A 15,795-nucleotide genomic window follows, 5' to 3' on the forward strand; every position below is an offset into this window, starting at 1 on the left:
CCAGGCCAGAATACTGAAGTGGGTAGCCCATTCCCTTCTCTAGGGGATCGTCCCAACCCAGGGATTGAACCCAGGTCTCCCACATTGTGGGAGAATTCTTTACCAGCTGAGCCACAAGGGAAGCCCATATATGGGCGTCTCTCTTCATGTATGGTGCCTCCAAACTCTGACTAATGCCTTGTTTGCTTCTGCTTTCCAAATCCCATGCAAGTAAGGCTATCAGTGAATTCTACCATAGAACCATAAATAAGATGGATGCTAGAAAATTTTGTTTCTAACATTACATAGAGAATCAGATATCTGTCCCATCACAGGTCTCTCTTCTCGAAATCTAGTCACCAAATACCAGTCAGAGGAAGGACAACAAGCAAAGGTCCAAATATAAAAACAATTATTCACATGAAACTCCCAAAAAAGGAGCTTTGTTGTTAAAGAGAAAACACAGAAAACAGACTATAAAGACATCCAGGAATTGTCCAGAATCCAGATATCCTGTAGGAAAATCCCAACAAATGACCAAATTTTCCAATTGCTTCTTAATACAGAATAAAATTATAAAAAATGAAACCTGACTACACACGCATCAGATATACATTTCAATTCACCCATGGATCCAATAGACTTTCAAATGGAGAGAGAAAATATTAACTGATTCAAAGGAAAAGCACTACCTTTTAATCTCATGTACTACTGTTGACTGGCTTCTCTGGTGGCCCAGTGGTAAAGAATGCACCTGCCAGTGCAGGAGCCACAGGTTCGATTGCTGGGTCGGGAAGATTCCCCTGGAGCAACAGACTCCAGTATTCTTGCCTAGGAAATTCCAAGGACAGAGGAGCCTAGTGGGCTATAGTCGCAAAGAACCAGACATGACTGAGGAACTGAACAACTACTGTTGAAAGATGACTTGCAGAATTATATCACCCCAATACTCATGTATAAAACTAACTAGTAGAAACTCACACTCTAGTGATGTCGTTTAAGAAAGAGGCTTGATAAACCCAATATATTTACAACCTGTTAACAATTCTTTTGTGGTTGAAAGTTTTCTGGAACATTCAGTTCAGTTCAGTCGCTCAGTCGTGTCTGACTCTTTGTGACCCCATGCATGCCAGGCCTCCCTGTCCATCACCAACTCTCAGAGTTCACCCAAACCCATGTCCAGTGAGTCAGTGATGCCATCCAACCATCTCATTGTCTGTCGTCCCCTTCTCCTCCTGCCCTCAATCTTTCCCAGTATCAGGGTCTTTTCAAAAGAGTCAGCTCTTAGCATCAGGTGGCCAAAGTACTGGAGTTTCAGCTTCAACATCAGTCCTTCCAATGAACACCAAGGACCAACCTCCTTTAGGATGGACTGGTTGGATCTCCTTGCAGTCCAAGGGACTCTCAAGAGTTTTCTCCAACACCATAGTTCAAAAGCATCAATTCTTTGGCTCTCTGGAACATTATACCCAGATTAATTTTCATCAAGCTATGAGTTCTCATGTTACTCACATGAGTAACATTATTATTATTTCTGGTGGGAGTAATTTCTGGTGGGAGTTTTAACATTTAATGATGAAGACCAACTGGAGTTTTTCCCACACTCTTTACAGTCAAGGTGTTTTACCCTGTGAGGTGAGTCCTTTCATGCCTTCGGAAGGAAGTGGGATGATTGAAGGCTTTCCCGCATTCTTTACATTCATAGGGTTTCTCTCCAGTGTGAGTTCTCTCATGTCTTTGAAAACTCTGGTACCACCTGAAAGTTTTTCCACATTCTGTACATGCATAGGGTTTCTCTCCTGTGTGAGTCCTTTCATGGGTTTGTAAGGAACCATATCCTCTGTAGGCTTTACCGCATTGTTTACACTCATAGGGTTTTTCTCTAGTGTGAGTTCTTTCACATGTTTGAAGATAACTGGGACACCTGAACACTTTATGACATTTTTTATACTCGTAGGGTTTTTCTCCAGTGTGATTTCTCTCATGTCTTTGAAAACTTAACAACATCTGAGGGCTTTTCCATTGTTTACATTAGTAGAATATTAATTCTTCGGTGCATTTCTAAGGAAGTATAACCTCTGCAGGTTTTTCCACACTGGTTACATTCATAGAGTTTCTCTCCAGTGTGTGTTCTTTCATGTATTCAAAGTGAGATTGAACAACTAAAAGCTCCTCCACACTCCCTATATTCATAAGGTTTGTCTCCAGGGTGGGTTCTTTCATGTTTTTGAAAGGAGGGGTAATACTTGAAGGTTTTGCCACACTGTTTACATTCATAGGGTCTCTCTCCAGTGTGACTCCTTTGGTGCATTTGAAATGAACTGGGGGAAATAGATGCTTTCCCACACTGCTTACACTTATAAGGTCCAACTCCAGTATGAGTGATCAAGTGCACATGAAGGCTTGCAAGAGCTCTAAAGGCTTTTCCACATTCCTTAACATTCATAAGGTTTTTCCCCAGTATGAATTCTTTGATGTTTCCCAAAAGAACTGGGACAACTGAAGGCTTTACCACATTTTTGCATTGGTAGGGTTTTTCTTCATTGTGATTTCTTTTATGTGTTCGGAAATCTATGTTAGAACTGAAAGTCTTACCACATGACTTACATTCATAGGATTTCTCTCCTGTGTGAACTCTTTTGTGTTTTGAAGGAGGGGTAGTATCTGAAGGTTTTACCACATTGTTTACAGTCATAAGGTTTCCTTCTGGTATGAGTTTTTTCATGTATTCAGAGTGAACTGAGACAACTGAATGCTTTACTACATTTTCTACATTCGTAGGATTTTTCTCCTGTATGAGTCCTCTTTTGTGTTCAGAAAGGTTGATAATATCTATAGGCTTTTCCACAACATTTACATTTATAAGATTTCTCCCCAGTGTGGGTTCTTTCATGTTTCTGAAGTGAAGCTGAAGAACTATAAGTTTTCCCACAGGATTTATACTTACAAGAGGCACACTCACTATGTGTTAACAAGTGTCTTTGCAAAGTTCTGAGCCATATGAAGGCTTTCCCACATTTCTTACATTTATAGGTTTTCTCTCCACTGTAATTTCTTTTATGTTTTTCAAAACACTGCAGGTAACTAAAGGCTTTCCCACATACATTGCATTTATTCTCTCCATTTTCCTGATACTCATATGGCTTGTGTTCAATGTGACTTCTGGTGGACTTATTATGGGAGGAATGATGCATGAGGTCTTTTCCACATGGTTTGTGTCCCCATGGTCTTACTCTGATAAGAGTTTTCTTGTTCAGATTGCAATTTGAAATAAGCTTGACATTTTATCACAGGGACTATCCTCTTTACCTTCACAGATTCTCTCTGCCTTCTGACTTCTGCAAAAAAAAATAAAAAGGAAGTATTAATGATCTCTTTGTTAATGATTTCATATTTATTAAAAATGCTTTGGCTACACTTTTACAATTTATAGCAAAAGCATAGGTTTTTTCTATCACATGTGAATTGTTCTAAATTGAATATACCTAGTACTCCACAAGAGGACTCACCAAAATGGTGATATTTATATATAGGACTTATTAATTCTGTTTCCAAGTGAACTATTTTGCAAACACTGAACATTATATCATATATAAGAAAGTAATTTGGTGAAAATTTTGAGGAGCAATACATTTGAAGCATGGATTACCTTGTTTCTTTTTAAAATATTGTACAATGACATAATTCTCATGTGAAATACTGCTTTCTACTGTGAATGCCACTCACCTTCATTTTCTCCCCTGATTTCTGTACTGATCTTCAATGTCATGATCTTCCCATGTTGTTCCTAAGTGTTAGAAGTTATAGAAAAATCAGTAGACTCTAGTTCTACTATGAGCTGTGACAATACCTAATTTATTTATTTACCAATGTCCTCCCTTTACACATTCCACCTCTTAGAAAAATACTGATGGGCAGAAAAACATGTCCTTTGACAAGGTGAAGGTCAATTGTCATCCTTATCTACTGAGGCCAGGTTCCTGAAGGTTTCCCCCATCACATCTCTGTCGAGTTTCTTCTGTGAAAAATCCAGTAAAGCCCACTTTTCCAGGGTGAAGTTCACAGTCACATCCTCAAAGACCACTGAGTCCTAAAACATCCCATATATGTGTACAGTAGGATGAGTGAGACTGACAGCTCTGTACATCCATACTCCACTTATAGGAGGGTTACTTATGACTCTGTTATTTCCCATTTATGTATTTTTGACTTGTTCATTAGAAACTCTCTGTCCATGCTTACTTCCTCGTGAATTTAACAGTATCATAAACATGTGAAAAATCCTTACATAATTTTACTGTGATCACATTACAAGTCTGTTTTATTTATTTTTGCCTACAGTAGGTCTTCGTTGCTGTGTGGGCTTTTCTCTAGTTGTGGCAAGTGGGGGCTACTCTCTAGTTGCAGTGCTCAGGCTTCTCACTGAGGTGGCTTCTCTTGTTGTGGAGCACAGGTTCTAGGGCCATGGGCTTCAGTAGTTGCTGCACATGGGCTCAGCAGTGGTGGCACATGGGCTTAGCTGCTCCGAGGCATGTAGGATCTTTCTGCATCAGAGATCAAACTCGTGTCTCCTGCTTTGGCAGCTGGATTCTTTACCACTGAGCCACCAGGGAAGCCCCACATTACAAATCTGTTGCTATCTAGTGGCAGGGTCCACAGTGTGTTGAGAAATGGCAGAAATACTACACAAATGAAACAAATATTATCAATTCAAGATCACCCACTTGTTGAGAGAAAAACTCCTTCCTCTCCTTCTTTACTACCCACCATCTACACATTCCATGAGAGAGGCTCAAGTCTGTATGAAGGTAAAATGAATAAAAACATAGCGTTCTATTCCCATCACCAAATACGAGAGTTCAGGAGGCCTGTGGCATCCAACTTTTAACAAGGTCCAGCTGGTCATTTTGTCCTAAAGTATTCCAAGCCCTTAGAAGTAATCAGATGCTGCTAACTTAGAATGAAAATATTCTTGCAGAAAAACACAGCTTCCACTTTGAGTAATATTTATCACAAACCCAGTTCTTTCTTTTTCTCTTTGTTCAATTTGACAGGTTAGAAGGTTATTTGTAACTTAGAGCTCAGACATGAGGAAGAAGGCATAAAAACTTAAGATTATAAATTCCCTATGTTTGTGTACATCAAAACTGTTTCCAGCCAATTTTTGGTACACACACACACAGAGATAATAACATACCAAAAAAGTGTTTCCCACAGAACCACAATAATCTCTCCTGGGCCCTGCTGACACTTTTTCAAAAGTTAATGAGACTCCCCTGGTGGTCCAGTGATCCAGAGTCTGTCTTGCAATGCAAGTGATGCGGATTCAATCCCTGGTCAGGGAACTAGGATCCCACATGCTGCAAAGCAACTGGGCTCACTCCGTAACCCCTGAGCCTGTGTGCTCTGGAGCCCAAACGCCACAAGAGAGCCCATACACAGCAACAAATCGTCCTGCATGACTCAACGAGGGTCTCACTTGCCACATCTGAGACCTGATGCAGCCAAATTATTTTTTTAAGTTAAGAAGCTGAAGATTGCAAGGGAGCTTCTTCTAGTCCATAACAGTCAGATGGTGGATTTGTCCGTGATACATTATATAAAGGTGTCAGCAGTACTTTCCTCCAAAAGAACAAAAAATCATTTTCCATTCAGGAGGAAGTTGTTTCCTGAGTAGCCACTCTAGAGGCTGCCCTCCTACATACAGTTGCATCCAAGCTCCCCTAGGGAGTAAAGGAGCATGACAGCTCAATCCCTGGGCTTCCCTGATGGCTCAGTGGTAAAGAATCCACCTGCAACGCAGGAGACACAGGAGACATGGATTCAAATCCTGGGTCAGGAAAATCCCCTGGAGAAGGAAATGGCCACCCACTCCAGTATTCTTGCCTGGAAATCCCATGGACAGAGGAGCCTGGCAGGCTACAGTCCACCGGGTCACAAAGCGTTGGACACGACTGAACAACTAAGTGCAACACAGCAGCTATATCCCTGAGCACAGGAATTCCTCAGCTGATGATATCACATGCTCCCAATAGACTATGAAAGGTTTACTCCTCTAAAACAGGAATCTCCGCATACTATGGAGTAACTAAGCCCGTGAGCCACAACTACTGAAGCCCATGCACTTAGATCCTATGCTCTGCAACAAGAGAAGCCACCACAATGAGAAGCCTGTGCACTGCAATTAGAGAGCTGGTTCTCTGGTTCTCTGACATGATTAATGAAACTGATAAATATCTTGTGATCATTACTAAGATAAGAGAGAGGACTTCTCAGGTGGTCCAATAGGTTAAAAAATCTGCCTGCCAATGCAAGGGACACAGATTCAATCCCTGGTCTGGGAAGATTCCACATGCCACAGAGTAACTAAGCCCCTGCACCACGATTTCTGAAGCCCACGCACCCTAGAGCCTGTGCTCCACAACAAGAGAAGTCACTGCAATGAGAAGCCTGACCACTGCAACTAGAGAGTAACCCCCATTTGCCACAACCACTTATGCAGCAATGAAGACCCAGTGAGGCCAAAAATAAATAAATAAAATTTTAAAAAGAGAGAGAGACAGAAATTACAATGTAAGGCATCATGGGTAACCAGGAGGTATATGAGGTAGGTACTGAAGCCCCTGTGGTGTGCTTTTTGTAAGGCAAATTGAACAGTTTCGAGCCTTTTGTAGTAGGGAATTTCGGTTCAAGGTGGCCCAATTTGCAAGTAACAGCATAAATGCACTCCAATAAACTTGTAAACAAGGGATTTGTTGCTTCCAAAACATCTAGGAAATCTAGACAATGTTGTGGGTGCTGAGAGGGACTACTGCTATTTCTTCATGGTATCAGGAAGGGGGAAGCCTTCTGTTTATTATTTTTTTAAATGCATCCATTAAAGGATATCCAGGCCTCATATGTTTGTTTGTTTGTTTGTTTTTTCTGGAAGAAGGAGCCCATAAATATTACCTATGGTCAGAAACCTGTCTGATTATCTGGCACTGCTGGTTATGAGAAAATAAAAAATATCAACATAAATGAAGTTCCTTGAGGAAAGGCCTCATATGTTTGAAGCAATGCCCATCCAAACAAACCCTCCTTTTTCAATATCGTATGTACTGATGCTAAAGCTGAAGCTGCAATACTTTGGCCACCTCATGCGACGAGTTGACTCACTGGAAAAGACTCTGATGCTGGGAAAGGTTGGGGGCGGGAGGAGAAGGGGACGACGGAGAGTGAGATGGCTGGATGGCATCGCCGACTCTGTGGACATGAGTTTGAGTGAGCTCCGGGAGTTGGTGATGGACAGGGAGGCCTGGCGTGCTGTGATTCATGGGGTCGCGGAGAGTCGGACACGACTGAGCGACTGATCTGATCTGATCTGATCTGATGTCCTAAATGTCAAATGAACTTCCTCAGAAGAGATGTCATTAATGCCACGTCACCCCTCTGCTCATGGCACAAAGTGGATGCAGGACAGACCCTACCCGCTGAGGCTGCATGCAGTGGCAATGGTGCCGAGGTTCCCCCAGGGTAACCAGGTAAAGCTATCCATGTCCCTTCAGAGGAGAAGGCCAAATGCAGATGACGGGCTGCTGAAACAGACACTGAACAGAACAGACTTAGCCAAATCTGTGAAAGTAGAATGTTCAGCAGCTGCTGAGTGGATGGAGTCAGTCATTTCCACAACGTTGGAGACTGGGAATAAGGGGTTTACTTGCTAGGACAACAGCCTCAAGACTGTGGCATTCCACTGTGAGGTGTCTGTAACTCTTTCTAGGCTTAAGAACAGGTCAAATGAGTCTGTTCAAAGTAGAAGCACTGGGGATAACTGCAAATTTACATAATCCCAAAATTAAAGGTTTCTAACAACACTTTTCAATCCTCAAAAGCCCTTTTTAACTTGTACTGGACCATATCACTAATTTAACTAAGGCATAAGGACCATGGAATTTCATTTTGTGAAGGCAATTTGGAAGTAGCAAGAACTTAATTTGTATGATTTACTGGTTCAGAGCTTTCCTGCTCACTACCGGATATTTTACAACAATGGACGCTGTGATCATAAGGACAGGCAGGGTTCTGAAGTATACCAATATGTCCTCTATATTATATTCAGCAGTTCCTCTAAGATCATGCAGTATAAATTTAAGTACAACAAATACGAGACCTTGCAGTGAGTAACTATAGGAAGGTTTGTAAATTCTTTCATTATAGGAGACAGTAACACTGATTCTAAACCTAAGTTTTGGGGACTTGCCTGGTGGTCCAGTGGTTAAGACTGTGATCCCAATGCAGGGGTATGGGTTTGATCCCTGGTGGGGGAACTAAGATCCTGCAGGCTGCAGCTAAAAAACATAATAAAACCAAACAAACAAAGGAAAAAAACAAACAAAAACAAACAAAAAACAACCTACATTCTAGAGGTCCAAAAGGCAAGGATTGTCCTTTTCATCTTTTTAGCTATGTAAATTCTTATTAAAATATACATATGTGTGTGTGTGTGTGTGTTTGACTATGCAGGGTCTTAGTTGTGGCATGCAAGATCTAGTTCTCTGACCAGGGGTCGAACCCAGCCCACCACTCCCCAATACACACACACATATTGGGAGCACAGTCTTAACCACTGTGCCACCAGGGAAACTCCTGTAAATTCTTTTAGTGCGTTTTGTATTTCCAACTGAAAAATTGTGGACCTTTTTCAATATCTTTTTCCTTTTGTTCCTTCTCTCCTGTTCTTCCCTAGATTACATTTTAACACATTATTGACTAGAGAAGCATTAACGCCACAAGTGTTAGTTTCTGCAAGAATACCCTGGTCAATAATGGGTTATGCTGTATGTGCTGCTGTATTTAGTTGCTCAGTCGTGTCCGACGCTTTGCGACACAATGGACTACAGCCTACTGGGCTCCCCTGTCCATGGGGATTCTCCAAGCAAGAATACTAGAGTGGGTTCCCATGCCCTCCTCCAGGGGATCTTCCCAACCCAGGGATCGAGCCCAGGTCTCCCACACTGCAGGCAGATTCTTTACCAGCTGAGGTACCAGTTCAGTTCAGTTCAGTCGCTCAGTAGTGTCCGACTCTCCGCGACCCCATGAATCACAGCACACCAGGCCTCCCTGTCCATCACCAACTCCCGGAGTTCACTCAAACTCATGTCCACAGAGTCGGTGATGCCATCCAGCCATCTCATTCTCCGTCGTCCCCTTCTCCTCCCACCCCCAACCTTTCCCAGCATCAGAGTCTTTTCCAGTGAGTCAACTCGTCGCATGAGATGGCCAAAGTATTGCAGTTTCAGCTTTAGCATCAGTCCTTCCAATGAACACCCAGGATCGATCTCCCTTAGAATGGACTGGTTGGATCTCCTTGCAGTACAAGGGACTCTCAAGAGTCTTCTCCAACACCACAGTTCAAAAGCATCAATTCTTCGGCGATCAGCTTTCTTCACAGTCCAACTCTCACATCCATACATGACCACGGGAAAAACCATAGCCTTGACTAGACGGACCTTTGTTGGCAAAGTAATGTCTCTGCTTTTTAATATATTATCAAGGTTGGTCATAACATTCCTTCCAAGGAGTAAGCGTCTTTTAATTTCATGGCTGCAATCAGCATCTGCAGTGATTTTGGAGCCCAAAAAAATAAAGTCTGACACTATTTCCACTGTTTTTCCATCTATTTCCCATGAAGTGATGGGACCAGATGCCATGATCTTTGTTTTCTGAATGCTGAGCTTCAAGCCAACCTTTTCACTCTCCTCTTTCAGGGAAACCCCAATAATGTGTTAAGTCCCAGAAAAGAGTGTGTCCTCTCTACCCTGGCATTCATAAATGTTTGCTTCCAGAGAGGTGCACACTAGTGCAGGATCAGGATCAGAGACCTCCTCCATGATAACTGGTTATTTTATAGAGTTTAAGCACCCCAGGCTTAAACTGGTTTGAACTAATCCCTTTGCTGTGTATGTGTTTTGTCCCCCTAACTCAGAGGGTCAGGAGCTTTGCTGCAGTAGAGGCGGGGCAGCAGCAGATGTACATAAAAGTTCTGGTGAAGGGCTTCCCCAGTGGCTCAAAGGTAAAAGAATCTGCCTGCAAAGCAGGAGACACGGGAGATGCAGGTACGATTCCTGGCTCAGGAAGATTCCCTGGAGGAGGAAATGACAACCACTCCAGTATTCCTGTCTGGAGAATCTCATGAAAAGAAGAGCCTAGCGGGCTACAGTCCATGAGGTCACAAAGTGTCTGTGACTGACTGACTGACTGCTGCTGCTGCTGCTGCTGCTAAGTCACTTCAGTCGTGTCCGACTCTGTGTGACCCCATAGACGGCAGCCCACCAGGCTCCCCCGTCCCTGGGATTCTCCAGGCAAGAACACTGGAGTGGGTCGCCATTTCCTTCTCCAATGTGTGAAAGTGAAAAGGGAAAGTGAAGTCGCTCAGTCATGTCTGACTTGTAGCGACCCCACAGACTGCAGCCTACCAGGCTCCTCCATCCATGGGATTTTCTAGGCAAGAGTACTGGAGTGCCTTGCCATTGCCTTCTCCGGACTGACTACTGAGCCCTCTGCTATTAGGCGTGGGCTCAGCCTGCCACCTAGTGGCCACCTTTTCCAAATGCTTTTTCTCTGAAATAACTGCTCTTTAAGCAGTGACCATCTGAAGGGCTCACCTCATTCACAGGATATAATCAGGCTTTTCCTCTCCTAAGAGCAGGCAATCCCAGCCTCAGTTACATTTTTACTTAAAAACACAGGCAGGTTCCAGCCAACACATTGACTGAGCACTAGTTTAACAAAGGCCTAATTCCCATACTCCTACTCAGAAACAATAAGGAATTACCAAAACTTCCAACTCGGTGTTCTCTGTGTATAGAACTCAGGCTTGGTGGGGTCAACCATGCTACACAGGGGCAGTCAGCACAGGGCATAGGAAAAGCTCCCCAGCAAACAGCAGCTCACAAAGCAAGAACCTCTAGGCTTTCTTATCAGCCTGTCCAGGTAAGAAGCACCAGGATAAAAGGGAAGGATGAGACTTACCTTATAGTACTAGGCAAACATCAAATATGTGAACCCCTGACAGCTCATTATAAGAACAAACCCAGTAAGCATTCGCACTGGTTTGTTTTTATACAAGGAAACACTAACAAAATGAAATCAGGAAGTAATCAAAACTGCTTATTTCAAAGGGTTATTCGCTCAGTTGTCTCCAACTCTTTGCGACCCCATGGACTGTAGTCCACCAGGATCCTCTGTCCATGGAATTCTCCAGGCAAGAATACTGGAGTGGGTTGCCATTTCCTACTCCAGGGTGGCTGGAATAAGAGCAAAATAGAGCAGGATATGTAGGTTAGTTTCCTATCTTCAGTTCAGTTCAGTCACTGAGTCATGTCCGACTCTTTGCAACCCCATGGACTGCAGCATGCCAGACCTCCCTGTCCATCACCAACTCCTAGAGTTTACTTATGTCCATCGAGTCAGTGATGCCATCCAACCATATCATCCTCTTTCGTCCCCTTCTCCTCCTACCTTCAATCTTTGCCAGCAACAGGCTCTTTTCAATTAAGTCAGTTCTTCACATCAGGTAGCCAAAGTATTGGAGTTTCAGCTTCAGCATCAGTCCTTCCAATGAACATTCAGGACTGATTTCCTTTAGGATGGACTGGTTGAATCTCCTTGCAGTCCAAGGGACTCAAGAGTCTTCTCCAACACCATAAGTTTTTTATATTAGGAATTTTTTTTAAAAAAAAATTTTTTATTCAACCTTTCCATGCATTCAGTTCAGTTCAGTTCAGTTCAGTCGCTCAGTTGTGACTGATTCTTTGCGACCCCATGAATCACAGCACGCCAGGCCTCCCTGTCTATCACCAACTCCCGGAGTTCACTCAAACTCATGTCCATCGAGTCGGTGATGCCATCCAGCCATCTCATTCTCTGTTGTCCCCTTCTCCTCCCATCCCCAATCCTTCCCAGCATCAGAATCTTTTCCAGTGAGTCAACTCTTCGCATGAGGTGGCCAAAGTATTGCAGTTTCAGCTTTAGCATCAGTCCTTCCAATGAACACCCAGGATTGATCTCCTCTAGAATGGACTGGTTGGATCTCCTTGCAGTCCAAGGGACTCTCAGGAGTCTTCTCCAGCACCACAGTTCAAAAGCATCAATTCTTCAGCGATCAGCTTTCTTCCCAGTCCAATTCTCACATCCATACATGACCACAGGAAAAACCATAGCCTTGACTAGACGGACCTTGGTTGGCAAAGTAATGTCTCTGCTTTTTAATATGCTATCTAGGTTGGTCATAACTTTCCTTCCAAGGAGTAAGCGTCTTTTAATTTCATCCCATGCATTACTTAATGAAAATAAGAAATTTACATATGCTGTATTTTCCTACAATTAATCATTATTTTTAATTAGCTTTTGCTTTTTATTTTAATCTTTTAAAATATTTATTTATTTGGTTGCACTGGGTCTTAGTTGTGGCATGTGCGATCTAGTTCCCTGACCTGGGCTCAAACCCAGGCCCCCTGCATTGGGAACTCAAAGTCTTAGCCCCTGGATTACTAGGGAAGTCCCTAGTTTTTGCTTTTTGAAATTAAACTTTTCCACATAGGAAATCACTTCAAGATTTAATCCTTTAAACATTTAACAGATATAAAACCACAGACCGTAAAAAAATTTACAAATTCCTTTCTAACAAAAACAACAAGGGGGAAAAAAAAGTTTCTATCAACTGCCCCCAACTTATGATGCTTCAACTTACAATTTTTCAACTTCACAATGGTATGAAAGCAATATGAATTAAGTAGAAATCATACTTCAAAGTTTGAATTTTGATCTTTTCCAAGAAGAGCGATATGTTTTATGATGCGTACTCAGTTGCTTAGTTGTGTCTGGACACTCTATATCAGCTATAGCCTGACAGGCTCCTCTGTCTATAAGATTTCCCAGGCAAGAATATTGCAGTGGGTTTCCTCCTCTGGGGGTATTTCCAGCCAGGGATCGAACCCAAGTCTCCTGCATTGGCAGGTGGATTCTTTACCACTGCACCACCAGGGAAGCCTTCCTTCCACTATATTTAACACAGATATTTACAGAATGAGTAGTATATTATAATAATACATTAGGGGTTTCAATTAAGCCCTGAAATATATTAAGAATTTCAAAGATTTCCATAAGCTCTGAGGTGTTTTCCTCATATCAGTGAAAACAGAAATTCAACTGCCTTTTCCCCACATCCATTAAAATAGGAAATCATTTGCCTGAGGAAAAGTATAGCCTCTTAGAAGTCAAAGTTCTCCAGAGACAAGGATAAACACTGACCTAAAAATGGAAAAAGCACCTGAGAACTTTCAAATACCCATATCTCTTACATCTTAAGGTTCTCTTGCCTAAATGGAACCAAAATTCTACTTGGTTCCACAATTTTCTTATCTTGTGCTGTAAGATAAGTCAATCAACTTACATCATATAACCCCAAAAGCCAATACAAAGTAGTTTCAAAAGCTGCAAAATTCCATGATAAAGGAATCAAAAGGAAAGAAACACAAATAATGGAATCAACACAGATATGTAGTATGCTTTTCTACAATTCAGAAAGAAAAAAACAAAAATCACACCATCCCCACCCAGGACTCCCCTGGTGGTCCACTGAGTTCACCTTCCAATACAGGGGGTGTGGGTTCAATTCCTGGTTGGGGAGCTAAGATCCCACACGCCAGGGCCAAAAAATTTAAAACCTAAAACAGAAGCAATATTGTAATAAATTCAATAAAGACTTTTATGGTCCATATTATTAAAAAAAAAAAAACTTGAAAAAAAACCCACACCCCACATTCAGAAAGGCTCTAAACACTCTTGGTTGAGATGCGTGTGTCACATCTACAGTGTGTCAGTCCCTGGTGAAGAAGGGCAGGGACAACTGAGCAGCCACACGCCCTCTCCTTCCCCAGAAGCATGGAGGGTCCCCCTCCCTCAGGCTTCTATTCTCACAAGTAAGGAAATGATGAGCTTGATTCTGTTTAAGGTTCTCATATAAATGAACTCCCAAATTCATCAACCCTTTGTCCACGAGACAGAACACCTGACCTTCAGACTTTCCTAACATGCATCAATTACATTCTGAATGCAAAACTTTGCAAAACTTCAACATAGAACTCAAAAATGACCAGACCTCAGGAAGCACAACTACAAACTCAGAAACTCCATCATGCCCCACCCACCTCCAACCCGTGTGCTCATGTGTCCCCAGCGTTCCAGGATTCGGTAGCTTTTCTCAATATAAAGTCCTATGGTGGGTGTGGACACCAGCAGAAGGAGGTTCTCTAGGAAGGATCCAACAGGCCTTGAAGTACTTCCCTTGTAAGAATGGGTTAGCATAAGAACAGCCATCTTAGAGGCCGGAAAAACCATTTTTACTGAGTATGTGACTTGAGGAAAGAAGAACTAGATAAAACCTGGGAGACAAGTTAATCTTAAGTACCAAGAATGTGGGCGGCTACGACACTGAAAATTAGGTAAACAGGTCTGATAAACTTATCTCGTTAAGACACCAGGATAGAGATATGCACAGCTGTGTGTGTGTGTAAAGAAAATTCCTGTGAGTTAGGTAATTTAGAAATATCACGATTTGAAAATGCTATATAACCCCTTGGCTCTGAGTGCTCGGGGTCCTTGTTGAAACCCGCTGCGTCGGGCAGACACTTGGACCCCAGCTAGCTGGAAATAAACCTCGCTGTGTGTCTTGCATTATCATGAGTGTCCTCTGTTCCTTTGAGGGAAGGGCGACTCTGGACCCTAACACCCTGTGCAGGCAAAGGGAACCATAGCTTGGCTCAGCAACCACAGGCTTCTGCTCCATGCTGCAGTTGCTTTGGAAAAGGGTTGATATTACTTTAAATGTCACAAACCCAGTGTGTGAACAGTCCAGAAGGTTACTCAAACCCAGCATTTACATAGAAAAGAAGGGAAAAAATTGTAAAGCATTTGCCAGGCTTCCCTTGTGGCTCAGCTGGTAAAGAATCCTCCTGCAATGCAGGAGATTTGGGTTCCATCCCTGGGTTGGGAAGATCTCCTGGAGAAGGGAAAGGCTACCCACTCCAGTATTTTGGCCTGGAGAATTCCCTGGACTGTATAGTCATGGGGTCGCAAACAGTTGAACACGACTGAGCAACTTTTATTGACGAGTTCAAACAGAAAACCCCAAATATCTATTCCTTTCAGAAAAAGGTGTTAGGTAATTGTTTCCAGGGAAAGAAATTGGTTCATAAATGTCTAATCACACTGGAACACTCACTTCTGCTCTGCAAACTCTAAGCTCTGGAAATTTACTTGAAAACATCCAAAAGTACAGAACAGACCTCAAAAACTTCCTTCACATGCTCGGGAATAAAGAGTGAAAGAATCCTATACAAATGGAATGTGAACTACTGGAATATATTATTTTCTTCTAAAATGCACCGTCTTGTTTGCCTCTTTGAAACTAGTTTATACTTTCAAGTTCTATTGATCAACTACATTTTACCTCTATTGAAAAACCGAGACAAATAAGTGAAAAAATCTTTTCGAGGTGACAAATCCAGGGAGGGGCCATGCTGACAAGACAAAACGCCCTGGAAAATTTACAAAAAGACCCTCCACCCAAAGCACTTCCTATAGGCTGTTGTATCCAGCAAAGATTAGGGGGAGAGGCTAGAGATTTGATGCAACCGAGTTCTAAATGGTTACTCTCACTTTCCTCTCATGAAAACAGCTACAGACAAATATAAATCTTTTAAAAACAGCATTCCATGGCTCTGGCAAAAAAAGATTAAAATATTGGGACTGTTTGACATGCAGCCGGAACGC

General features: G+C 42.4%; 1 pseudogene; it reads right to left on the reverse strand.

The window, feature by feature from the left end:
- Nucleotides 1-428: 428 nt before the first annotated feature.
- Nucleotides 429-3,290, reverse strand: LOC129558203 (uncharacterized; annotated as a pseudogene).
- Nucleotides 3,291-15,795: the final 12,505 nt, after the last annotated feature.

This window comes from Moschus berezovskii, chromosome 8 (genome assembly GCF_049115385.1).
Source record: "Moschus berezovskii isolate FMDL1 chromosome 8, NW_MosBer_1.0, whole genome shotgun sequence".
NCBI classification, from domain to species: domain Eukaryota; kingdom Metazoa; phylum Chordata; class Mammalia; order Artiodactyla; family Moschidae; genus Moschus; species Moschus berezovskii.